This window comes from Cnephaeus nilssonii, assembly GCF_951640355.1.
Source record: "Cnephaeus nilssonii genome assembly, chromosome: 5".
NCBI lineage: Eukaryota > Metazoa > Chordata > Mammalia > Chiroptera > Vespertilionidae > Cnephaeus > Cnephaeus nilssonii.
Window position 1 is genome coordinate 80,384,669 of NC_137076.1, and position 11,460 is coordinate 80,396,128.

At 40.1% G+C, this 11,460-nt stretch overlaps 1 protein-coding gene across 1 annotated transcript in view; it reads right to left on the reverse strand.

The window, feature by feature from the left end:
- The window catches only part of NRG2 (neuregulin 2), a gene marked incomplete at its 5' end in the record, with an annotated part of 227,170 nt that extends 217,083 nt beyond the window's left edge, over positions 1–10,087 (reverse strand). The window contains one exon of the mRNA XM_079773216.1: positions 9,990–10,087. The remainder of the gene's footprint in view (positions 1–9,989) is intronic.
- Positions 10,088–11,460: the final 1,373 nt, after the last annotated feature.

Below are 11,460 nucleotides of genomic sequence, written 5' to 3' on the forward strand. Positions count from 1 at the left end.
ACAAAAATTGGCATTTAATATTTATAGGTTTAGCCTTGCAGAACATAATCACTCATGACTGAAATAGCCACCCCCTTCCTCTACTATTCCTGTGGAAATCTGAGCCAAGAGCCCCTGAAAGCTGAAAATGGCCCTCTTTTCCTCCTCCAAGCCACCACTTAAAGGGTGGAAGTCTGATGGTTCCAGTTAACGGATTTCTCCATTTGAAATGAAATGAATGAGTGGAAGGACCTATTAAAAGGGAGGAAAGGAAGGAGTGTTCTCCTCATCCTCCCTCAGCCCCTTTGGGAGCTGAAAGAACTAAGAAAGGAAAGGAGTAGTCTGGTATGAACACTACATAGAATTTCATCTAAAGAAACAAATAGTGGACAGTAGGCTGGCCCCAAATGAGATGCAACCAAAATGATGGAAATACTGTGAATAGCAAGGGCAAGTTCATTATAGAGTTGCTTTAAAGAGTAGAACAGGTAAGTAAGAATATGTCAACATAACTCCAGCACTAGAACCAAAGGGCGTGAGCCTTGCAATCTGTGTGACAAGTAGATAGTTCAGTGAAGAAAGATGACTCAATCCTTCATAGCTTGAAAAAAAATACCTTTAGTGCATTTAACCTCCTTATTTTACGAAGCTGCGCACTCAGTCAAAGAGGACAACCTTCCCCCTAGAGGAGAGAACCAGTCTTCAGTCAAGGGTATACTAGTAGCTGTGCTCCCCTATTAGAACCTCCCAACAAGCTAAATCTTCTTATTTTAAAACTAGGGGCCCGGTGCACGAAATTCATGCACTGGGGAGGGGTCCCTCAGCCCAGCCTGCCCCCTCTCACATACTGGGAGCCCTCAGGGGATGTCCTACTGATGGCTTAGGCCCGCTCCCTGTTGGAAGCAGACCTAAGCCACAGTCTGGCCTCCCTTTGCAGGAGGCCACTGGGCTGATCAGGGGAAGGCACCAGCCCCATCACCCTGCTGCTGCAGCCACTGCCAGTCGCCGCAGCCACCAAGGTATTTTCATCAACACGGACTCCAGTACTTCACCATGAAAAAATGACAACTTTCTTTAGGCATTTTCAAGATGTGTCTTTCATAGGATATGACATTTCTTTATTTTTCTTTTTATCCTCACCTGAGGATATGTTTCCATTGATTTTTTCCCCTTCCCTCTGATCGCAGGCTCGCCCCCTTCCCAAGCCTAAAGCCTCTGCCCCAGGCTTTAGGCTTGGGAAGCGGGCACCCCCCCACCCCTCCAATCGCAGGCTCAGCCCCTCCCACTCCACCCCCCCCCACCCCCGATGGCCGGCTGGGAGTGACCTGGGTGCCTAGGAGGTTCCCGGGACCCAGGTATGTATGCAAATTAACCACCATCTTTGTTGGGTTAATTTGCATACTCACTCTGATTGGCTGTGGGTGTAGCGGAGGTACGGTCAATTTACATGTTTCTCTATTATTAGGTAAGATGCCCTGTTCTTGAATCAACTTTCTGGTTGTTGGAGAATTTGTAACCAAGAAAAGGGGAGTTCTGGACAATGGATTTCTGTTTCCAAAAAGATATACCTCTTACTATAATTTAATGAAGTGGCATTCTGGTTTATAATTCAGAGCTTTATATGAATTGATGCCAATTTCAACTCCTCGTTGAACTGATACAAACCAAGCTTCTGACCAACTTGTCATCAAGCTTTATCATTTCTTCCTTTAAAATATCATACACATCTAAGAAATACTATGGCAAGCATGCATAGATATACAAACAGAGGGGCTCCCTTACCACTGTTCTACTAGCCACAAATTACAATCTTGGAAGTAACTTAATGTCCATCATTAAGAGACTGGTTAAATATAGTATGGTAAATTCATACTATATAAAACTCTAATACTATTTTAAAAAATAAGATAGCCCTGGCCGGTGTGATTCAGTTGGTTGAGCAATGTCCCATGTACAGAAAGATCACTGGTTCGATTCCTAGTCAAGGCACGTGCCCAGGTTGTGGGTTCAATCCCTGGTACATAAGGGAGGCAACCAATTGATGTTTCTCTCTCTCCCTCTCTCCTCCGCTCCCTTCCTCTCTCTAAAATTAATAAAAACATTTTTTAAAAGAATAAGATATATTATATATAACAACATGCAAATATTCCAAAATTATGAAATAACCTACATTTCAGAACAGTATAAATAGTATGATCCAATTTAGGTAAAACTAAATATATATACATATATATAGTATGTGTGTGTGTGTGTGATGTATGTTATGACCAAAATTTTCTGGAATATTATGAATATTAGTAGTTAGTTTAAAGTGGGATTGGGGAAGGATTGGGGGAACAGTAGACTTTATAAAGTATTTCTGTAACAATTTAAATTATTACAATGGTCATGTAGCCCTTTCACAGTAAAGATTCATTTATAGTGATTGATATATAACAACTGAAGTAATTAATATACTCTATATTTATGTGGATTTATTAATTCACATATATTATGAACACATACAAACTGAGTGTAAGAGTAAGCACTAATTCATGTAAAAGAAAACATGTCAAACAATTATGGTATTTTTTCATAAAGTAGTGGGATACTAGATTATTTCTATTTTCTACTTTAAAAATAATTTTTCTAGATTTTTATAATGATCCTGGGATAGTTTTCTTGCTATAAATAACACTCATTGTTTATTTTTTCAAGTTACAAAAATAATTCATTTTCTGTACTTTAAATTTGCATCTTCCCCCTCATACCCAAGCTGTAAACAGTTGACATATATTTTGTCTTAAAACACTTGGTTCAATTTCGGCTTATTTGTTTTAAAACCTGTGTTATCAAATTCTCTCTTTAGATTTAAAATGCTGTTGAATAGGACACTTTCGTGGAGAGAGTATGCTCAGAACTTAGGTAGGATGCAGGAGGCCAGGTATGCTAAGTGTACAATAGATTTTCTAATTTTATACCTAAGACAAGGAGATGTGGTCACTAAAACATAAAAATATATATGTAGGACTTATGTACTCTTGCTTTGTCAAGCTGTTTGCTATAGTTTCCAAGATTATGTTACTCTAACTCTGAAAAATGATGTAATCCAATAGCAATGTATTAGTTCAAATAAAGGCATTTACATAATAAAAAAATAATAATTTTTTATTATTAAATTTTTCAAAGCAGAAAATTTAGAACATACACATAAAATTAAGGGAACACCATCAAAATTCACCTATAACTTCAACATACAAAGATAACCATTGTTAACCTTTTAATGTATATCCTTCTGGTTCTTTTACAGTAGATTATTTTCTTGTTAAAAAGATGATCATTATATCTGCTCTGTGATCTGTGCCTTTTTTTGACATATATATTATCCAAACATTTCCCCGTGTCCATAACTATTCTCTAATATGACTTTTGATAACTGTATATTATTCCTTAATATGGAGCTATCATAATTTACTAAGCCAACTCCCTACTTCTGGACTGTTCCAGTTGTTTTTTTACCATTCTAAATAACCAATCAGTGCCCTGGTTAGTGCGGTTCAAGTTGGCTGGGCTTTGTCCTGTGCATAGAAAGGTTACCAGTTCGATTCCCGGTCAGGGCACATGCCCGGATTGTGGGCTCAATCCGTGGTAGAGAACGTGCAGGAAGCAGCCGATGGATGTTTCACTCTTACATTGATGTTTCTCTCTCTCTTCCTTTCCCTTCTCTCTCTAAAAATAAATAAAAATATATATTTTTAAAAGCATTTTATTATATAACCAATCAGTGAGCATCTGATTGGTTATATAATAAAATATTGGCTATATCTTTGCATCCATCCCATTATTTTATCTGGGTAAATTCCTAAAATTGAAATTTCTGGGTCAAAGCATAAGGTATTACTTCTTTTTATTGTGGTAAAATACATACAGGAGGGGGCAAAAGTAGATTTACAGTGATGAGTATGTGAGACAGGGTTTACTTTTGTGTTATAATACAAGTGGAATTAATTATTGTATTATTTTCCATATGAACAACATAAACCTACCTTTCCCCCACTCTGTATAACATCCAATTTACCATTTTAACCTTTTAAGGCATACAATTCAATGGTATTAAGTACTTTTTACAATGTTGTGCAACCATCACCACCCTCTAGTTTCAGAACTGTTTCATCACCCCAAGAAAAACCTTGTACCCATTAAGCAGCCATTTCCTATTCCCTCCTTCCCCTGTCCCCTGGCAACCATTACTCTGCTGTCTGTCTATTGGGCTACAGAGACTGACTTACCTCAATATCCAGATTTGCCTTTTCTAGATATTTCATATAAATAGAATCACATAATATTTGGGCTTTTATGCCTGGTTTCTTTCACTTAGCATAATGTTCTCAAGTTTCATCCATGTTGTAGCATGTACTAGTACTTCATTTCATGACTGAATAATATTAATCGCATGGATGTATCACATTTTGTTTATCCATTCATCTGTTGGTGGATATTTGAGTTGTTCCTATCTTTTGTCTGCTATTTACATTTGTGTACAAGTTTTTGTTTAAACATCTGTTTTCAATTATTTTGGAAATATATCCAGGAGTGGAATTACCAGATTATATGTAATTCTATATTTAACTTCTTCTTCTTTTTTTTAACCCTCACCTGAGGATATTTTTTCCACTGGTTTTTAGAGAGAGTGGAAGGGAGGGGGGAAGAGAAAGAGAGAGAGAGAGAGAGAGACATCGATTGAGAGCAATACATGAATTGGTTGCCTCCCACACATGCCCCAGCCAGGGACATGGATCAAAACCTGTAACCCAGGTATGTGCCCTTGATGGGGAATTGAACCTGAGACCCTTTGATCTGAGGCCTGATGCTCTAACCACTGAGAAAAATGTCAAGGGCTAGATTTAACTTCTTGAGGAACTGCCAAACAGTTTTCCACAATGGGCTCACCCAGTTACATTCCCATCAGTATTATATGAAAGTTCCAATATCTCCACATCCTCACCAACACTTTGATGGACATGATCAGTAAGTGGAACTTGAGTTGAGAGGAACCTCAACCTCAAACATTGGAGAAAAATATGAGTTGAAATAATCCTGGTTCTTTAAATTAGAGCAAATTCATCTCTTTTCTGCTAAGCAAGATAAATTTAGGTTGCCTTGAGGAGGAAAAAAAAATGCTCCTTTGCCCTATCTGGTTTTGCTTAATGGATAGAGTGTCAGCCTCCAGACTGAAGGGTCCCAGGTTCAATTCCGGCCAAAGGCACATGCCTGGATTTCGGGCTCGATCCCCAGTGGGGGGTGTGCAGGAGGCAGCCAATCAATGATTCTCTCTCATCATAGATGTTTCTATCTCTCTCTTCCTCTCCCTTCCTCTCTAAAATCAATAAAATATATATATATTTTAAAAATGCTCCTTTGTTTCAATCCAAAGAAGATAAAAGAACAAAATCCAGTAAAGGTACCAAAATTAAAGAAAATCTATTGAGGAAATAGTAACTAAAATACTAGCAAATAAAATTCAGCAGCATCTTAAAAGAATTAAAAACCAGACAAAGTGGAATCACATAAGGAATGCAAGGATAGTTCAACATCAAAAAATTTATTGCAATAACTAACAATTTAAAAAATAAAAAGAGCCCTGACGGTTTTGCTCAGTGGATAGAGCGTCGGCCTGCAGACTTAAGGGTCCCAGGTTCGATTCCGGTCAAGGGCATGTACCTTGGTTGCGGGCACAACCCCAGTAGGGGGTGTGCAGGAGGTAACTGATTGATGTTTCTCGTTGATGTTTCTAACTCTCTATCCCTCTCCCTTCCTCTCTGTAAAAAGTCAATAAAATATATATTTTTTAAAATAATAATAATAAAATAAAAAGAGAAAAAGTATATATGATCACCCCTTTATTTATAGACTCCTTCAGCCAACAAATGTATGCTATGCTAGATTCTGGGGATATGGCAGTCAACAAAAATTGAAAAAAATCTCTGCCCTAAAGAGCTTACATTTTAGTCAAGATTGATATGTAATAAATAATTAAGCAAATAAATATATAATATCTGGAAAAATATAATATGCTTTGAAAAAATAAAGGGAGATAAAAATTACAAGGATAGAAAAGTGATATAATCTAACCTCTATTATAAAAATACTAGAGGCCCGGTGCACGAAATTCATGCATGGCGGGGGCGGGTGGGTCCCCTCAGCCCAGCCTGTACCCTTTCCAATCCAGGACCCCTTGGGGGATGTCGGACTGCCTCTTCGCAATCCAGGACTGCTGGCTCCTAACTGCTCACCTGCCTGCCTGCCTGATCACCCCTAATCCCTCTGCCTGCCTGCCTGATCACTCCTAACCACCTCTGCCTGCTTGCCTGATTGCCCCTAACTGCTCCCCTGCTGGCCTGATCGCCCCTAACCACCTCACCCCATACCCGGGACCCAGGATTCTCTCCTCTGCCTAGTCACAGGCATCCGGGACCTGGGCTTCCCTTCTTCTGGCTGGCTGCAGGCACCCAGGACCCAGGCTAGCTTCGCCCAGGCCGGCCACAGCCACAGGGGACCACAGGGCATGCAGCTTGTCCCTCTCCCAGGCCGGGCCACAGGCACAGGCGTAGCCGCTGGTGCCCGGGACCACGGGGCGTGCAGCTTGTCCTTTTCCCGAGCCGCAGCCTGGCTGATCCCCATTCTTCTCTCTCGAGCTCATTTGTGCCTGGCTGGTCCCCATTCCTCTCTCCCCAGTGTTGAGTGTCTGAGCCTTTACGGTTTGGCTTGACTGCGTGATGACCATTTGCATATTAGCTCTTTATTATATAGGATTCTTCTACTGCTAAGTTGCCAGTTAGCTCTAGGGTCAGGAAAATGCTATAATTATGTAAGGAATGATGGTGGCTAGCACCAGAATGGTCGTAAGTGAAGGTAGGGAGAGGTGGTTATATTCTGGATGTGTTATGGATCTATTATACCATGGCTTTTTAAAAATTAATGTGGAGAAAAATATATTTTCACTGTATTAGTTCAGGTTTTCAAAGAAATATCCTCTTATTTCTTGCCTGGAGATTAAAACAATCTGATTGCTAGCTTTCTAAAGCTGAGTAGGAAAAAAATAAATAAATAAAAATAAAGCTGCATAGGGAAACAAGCAGAATATCCTGTTTAGAATATAGACTTTCATGTTTTCATCCCATGCATTTGTTTTCTTTCTTTGTTTTAAGTTACACAAGGATTTTTATATTTTATTTTATTTTATTTCTTTAATCCTCACCCAAGGGCATGCTCTTATTGATTTGAGAGAGACAGAGAGAGGAAGGAGAGGGATATATATATATAGAGAGAGAGAAACATGGATGTGAAAGTGAAACATCAATCAGTTGCCTCCTACAGGCATCCCAAATGCAGATCAAACCTGCAACCTGGGTATGTGCCCTGACTGGGAATTGAACCTGTGACCTTTTGGTGTATGGGAGGATGCTCCAACCGAGCCACAGTGGCCAGGGCCCATACATTTGTTTTCATACTCATTCCTCAGAGCTTGATGTAACCAAGTCCAGAGGTTCCCTAGTTCAGTTTCTCCAGAGAAGACACCTTCCATCTCCTGTATGGTGAAGTAGAAGAAAGCATCTGACTGCTTATGGTGCCTGTGGAGGCTGAGCATCTGGGTTCTACATGATCCTTATAAAGAACTTTTAAATAATCCATGCCCTTCAGCCCGTTCCTTCCCTGCATATATTCTTACCCCTCCAATTCCATGGCTGAGGTTCCATGGGACAAATCTGTGTGCTTATTGCTGCACTACCTAGGTTTTGCCTTTCTCTAACCTAAGGCATTTGTCATTTCTCCATCACTTTTTTAAAAAAATCCTCACCTGAGGTTATTTTTCCATTGATTTTTAGAGAGAGTGGAAGAAAAAGGAAAAGACAGAGAGAGTTTCATCCATGTTGAAATGAGAGAAACACAAAGATTTCTCTCACATGAGCCCTGACGTGGCAGGGGGGCGAAGGGGGGGAATGGGGTGGGGCCAGGCTGGGGAGGAGCCTGTAACCAAGGTACGTGCCCTTGACCAGAATCAAACCCGGGATCCTTCGACCCACAGGCCGACGCTCTATCCACTGAGCCAAATCAGCTAGGGCATCTCCACCCACTTTATATATATATATATATATATATATATATATATATATATATATATATATATATATATATATATATAATTGATTTTTACAGAGAGGAAGGGAGAGTGATAGAGAGTTAGAAACATCGATGAGAGAGAAACATCGATCAGCTGCCTCTGCATACCCCCCACTGGGGATGTACCCACAACCAAGGTACATGCCCTTGACCGGAATCGAACCCGGGACCCTTCAGTCTGCAGGCCGACGCTCTCTCCACTGAGCCAAACCGGTTTCGGCTCCACCCACTTTTAACTTTTATATTTGATGCCTTGGGATTAAAGATGTTTCCTCACACCATTGAATATGGCATTCGTGTTTTTATTTCTTTTCTCTTACAAATGCCTTTAAACATATTAAACATGCCTAATATCACTAATAATAGGAAAGTGCAAATTAAACCTTCAATAAGACACCATTTTCCACTAGGATTAGCAAAGATCATTGAAAAGGTTATTTGGCAGGCTTCAGTTCTTCCTTGACTATTAGCTGGAAACCTCAGTTCCTCATAACGTAAGTCTTTCCATAGTTAGGTTGTCTGAGTGTCCTCAAGACATGGCAGCTGACTTCCTTCAGAACAAGTGATAGAAGAGAGAGAACATCCAAGATGGAAGCCACAGTCTTGTTTTTTAAACAGCCTTATTGAGATATAATTTATAAACTATACAATTTGCCCATTCAAAATGTACAATTCAATGGCTTTATTTACAGAGTTATGCAACCATCACCACAATCAGTCTTAGAACGTTTTTTTAAAATATATTTTATTGATTTTTTACAGAGAGGAAGAGAGAGGGATAGAGAGTTAGAAACATCGATGAGAGAGAAACATCCATCAGCTGCCTCCTGCACACCCCCCACTGGGGATGTGCCCGCAACCAAGGTACATGCCCTTGACCGGAATCGAACCTGGGACCCTTGAGTCCGCAGGCTGACGCTCTATCCACTGAGCCAAACCGGTTTCGGCCTTAAAACATTTTTATTACTTCCAAAGTAAGCCTAAACTAAGCCATGACATCCCAAACCCCCACCTTACCTCCACCCCTTCATTATATATAAAATTATATAGTATCTGGTCTTTGTGACTGGCTTCTTTCACTTAGCATGTTTTTAAGATTCAACCATGTTAGAGCATATATCATATTTCATTTCTTTTCATTGGGTGTTCTCTTTTTTTTTTAATATATTTTATTGATTTTTTACAGAGAGGAAGGGAGAGGGATAGAGAGTCAGAAACATCAATGAGAGAGAAGCATTGATCAGCTGCCTCCTGCACACCTCCCACTGGGGATGTGCCCGCAACCAAGGTACATGCCCTTGACCGGAATCGAACCTGGGACCTTTCAGTCCGCAGGCCGACGCTCTATCCACTGAGCCAAACCGGTTAGGGCAAGGGTGGTCTCTTTTTGTCCACTATCTTTTAGTGACATTCCTACTTATTTCTATTTATATCTCTAGGTCTTTCTCTCTCTCACTGTTTCTAGATCCAAGAAAGACCTGGACCTTCTCGGCATGGAATTTGGGTTAGCACTTTCCAACCTCAGAAACAATTCCCTTTAGAACTAGTTGAGGTTCCAATTTGGCCCATGGTCCCTGTGTCCTTGTAGTCTTTCATAATCTAATCTTGCAAGTGACATACCACTACGTCTGCCATATTCTGTTGGTCATACAGACCAATCCTCATACAATGAGGACTATAAAAGTGTGTAAATACCAGAAGTCAGGAATCATTGACGGCCTTCATGGTGGCTGCCTAGTATGGTGAGAATGTTGTCATGTTGCAATCCATGTGAGAAGTAAAGGCTTAACCTCTAAATTTGCCCCATTTTATAGATTACCACTTACAAACAACAACAAAAGCTCACTTACTCTGCATGATAGAAAGAAAAAGCTCCCACTTGGAGGGAGCTATGCAGGAGTCAGTGTCCCTTCAGCAGCTCCTTGATTAATAGAGTGGTGAATATCTGGAATGAGGAAATGAGGATGAACACCTGGCTTGAAAAGAGAACAGAGAAAGAAACCAAACACTGATAGCAACTTTACTAAACACAGTTTTCGCTATATAAGTAAAGTTGAAAAACACTTAACTGGAATAAATGTATTCACCCTGAATTCCAGCAATAGCTATTGACCATAGAGAAGGTAGTAAACTGCAGCTTTCTTATGGTTTGGTCATAAATATTCACTCAGTCATTCTGTCAGTCAACATATATTGATGATAAAGACGGGACTTTTACACTCAATTCATATTTTCTGAGTTCCCCTTTGGGATATGACACTATACTTAGCAATATAATAAAGAAACGTAAAGCAAATACACAGCCCCTTCCTTCAAAAATCTTTCATTCAAAATCAAGAAAAACTAGGTAAGTGACACATGCGTTTGTTTTTAAAGACAATAAACACAAGGTGCTATAAAAGTTTTTCTTTAAAATATACATATATTGCCATTTATCTTGGATTCTCTTTTTCCATTTCCATGTGTTTTTAGTTATTGATGAAAACCATATACAAGATGGCTTTTTCAATTAAAAAAAAACACAATATGTTTTAGGGCACAATGTAGCTATACCATATGTTTGGGATTATTTTCCTGGTTAATGTGTGTATCAATTCAGTGGATAACAGTAGTAAGATGAACGTTTGGAGTTCTGAAATTTCTTTGAGAGACTAATTTGTGTTAGATAGTATAACCATGTTAAAAGAGGGTAAGTTGAATCTCTTTGGTACAATTAAATACAAGGAATTATATAAAGATAGCTTTTACTAAGCTCGATTCAGTAGAAATTTCCAGATCAACAGATTAAAGGATCCTTTTATTTAAAACTAGAGGCCCAGTGCACCTGCAAGGTTCGGCCCCATCCCTGCAGGCCAGGCTGAGGGACCCCATGGGTGCACAAATGAGTGCACCGGGCTGGTTTTGGCCCGTTCCCCGCAGGCCAGGCCAAGGGACCCCACTGGTGCACAAATCCGTGCACTGAGCCTCTAGTATGCATATAAGATCTTTGGTTAATCTCTTCCTGTCCTCCCCCTTTCCCCCTTCCCTCGAGATTCATCAGTCTGTTCCATGTTTCCATGCCTGTGCATTGAGCGTCTGGCCCCTGGTGGCCATTGAGCATCATAGCTACCAGTTGAATGGTTGGACAAGTGCTTAGGCTTTTATATATAGACTAGTGGCCTGATGCATGAAATTCGTGCAAGAATAGGCCTTCCTTTCCCTGGCTGCCAGCACCGGCTTCCCTCTGGCACCTGGGATCCGGGCTTCCCTCGCAGCCCTGGCTTCATCCGGAAGGTCATCTGGAAGGACATCTGGTCTAATTAGCATATTACGCTTTTATTA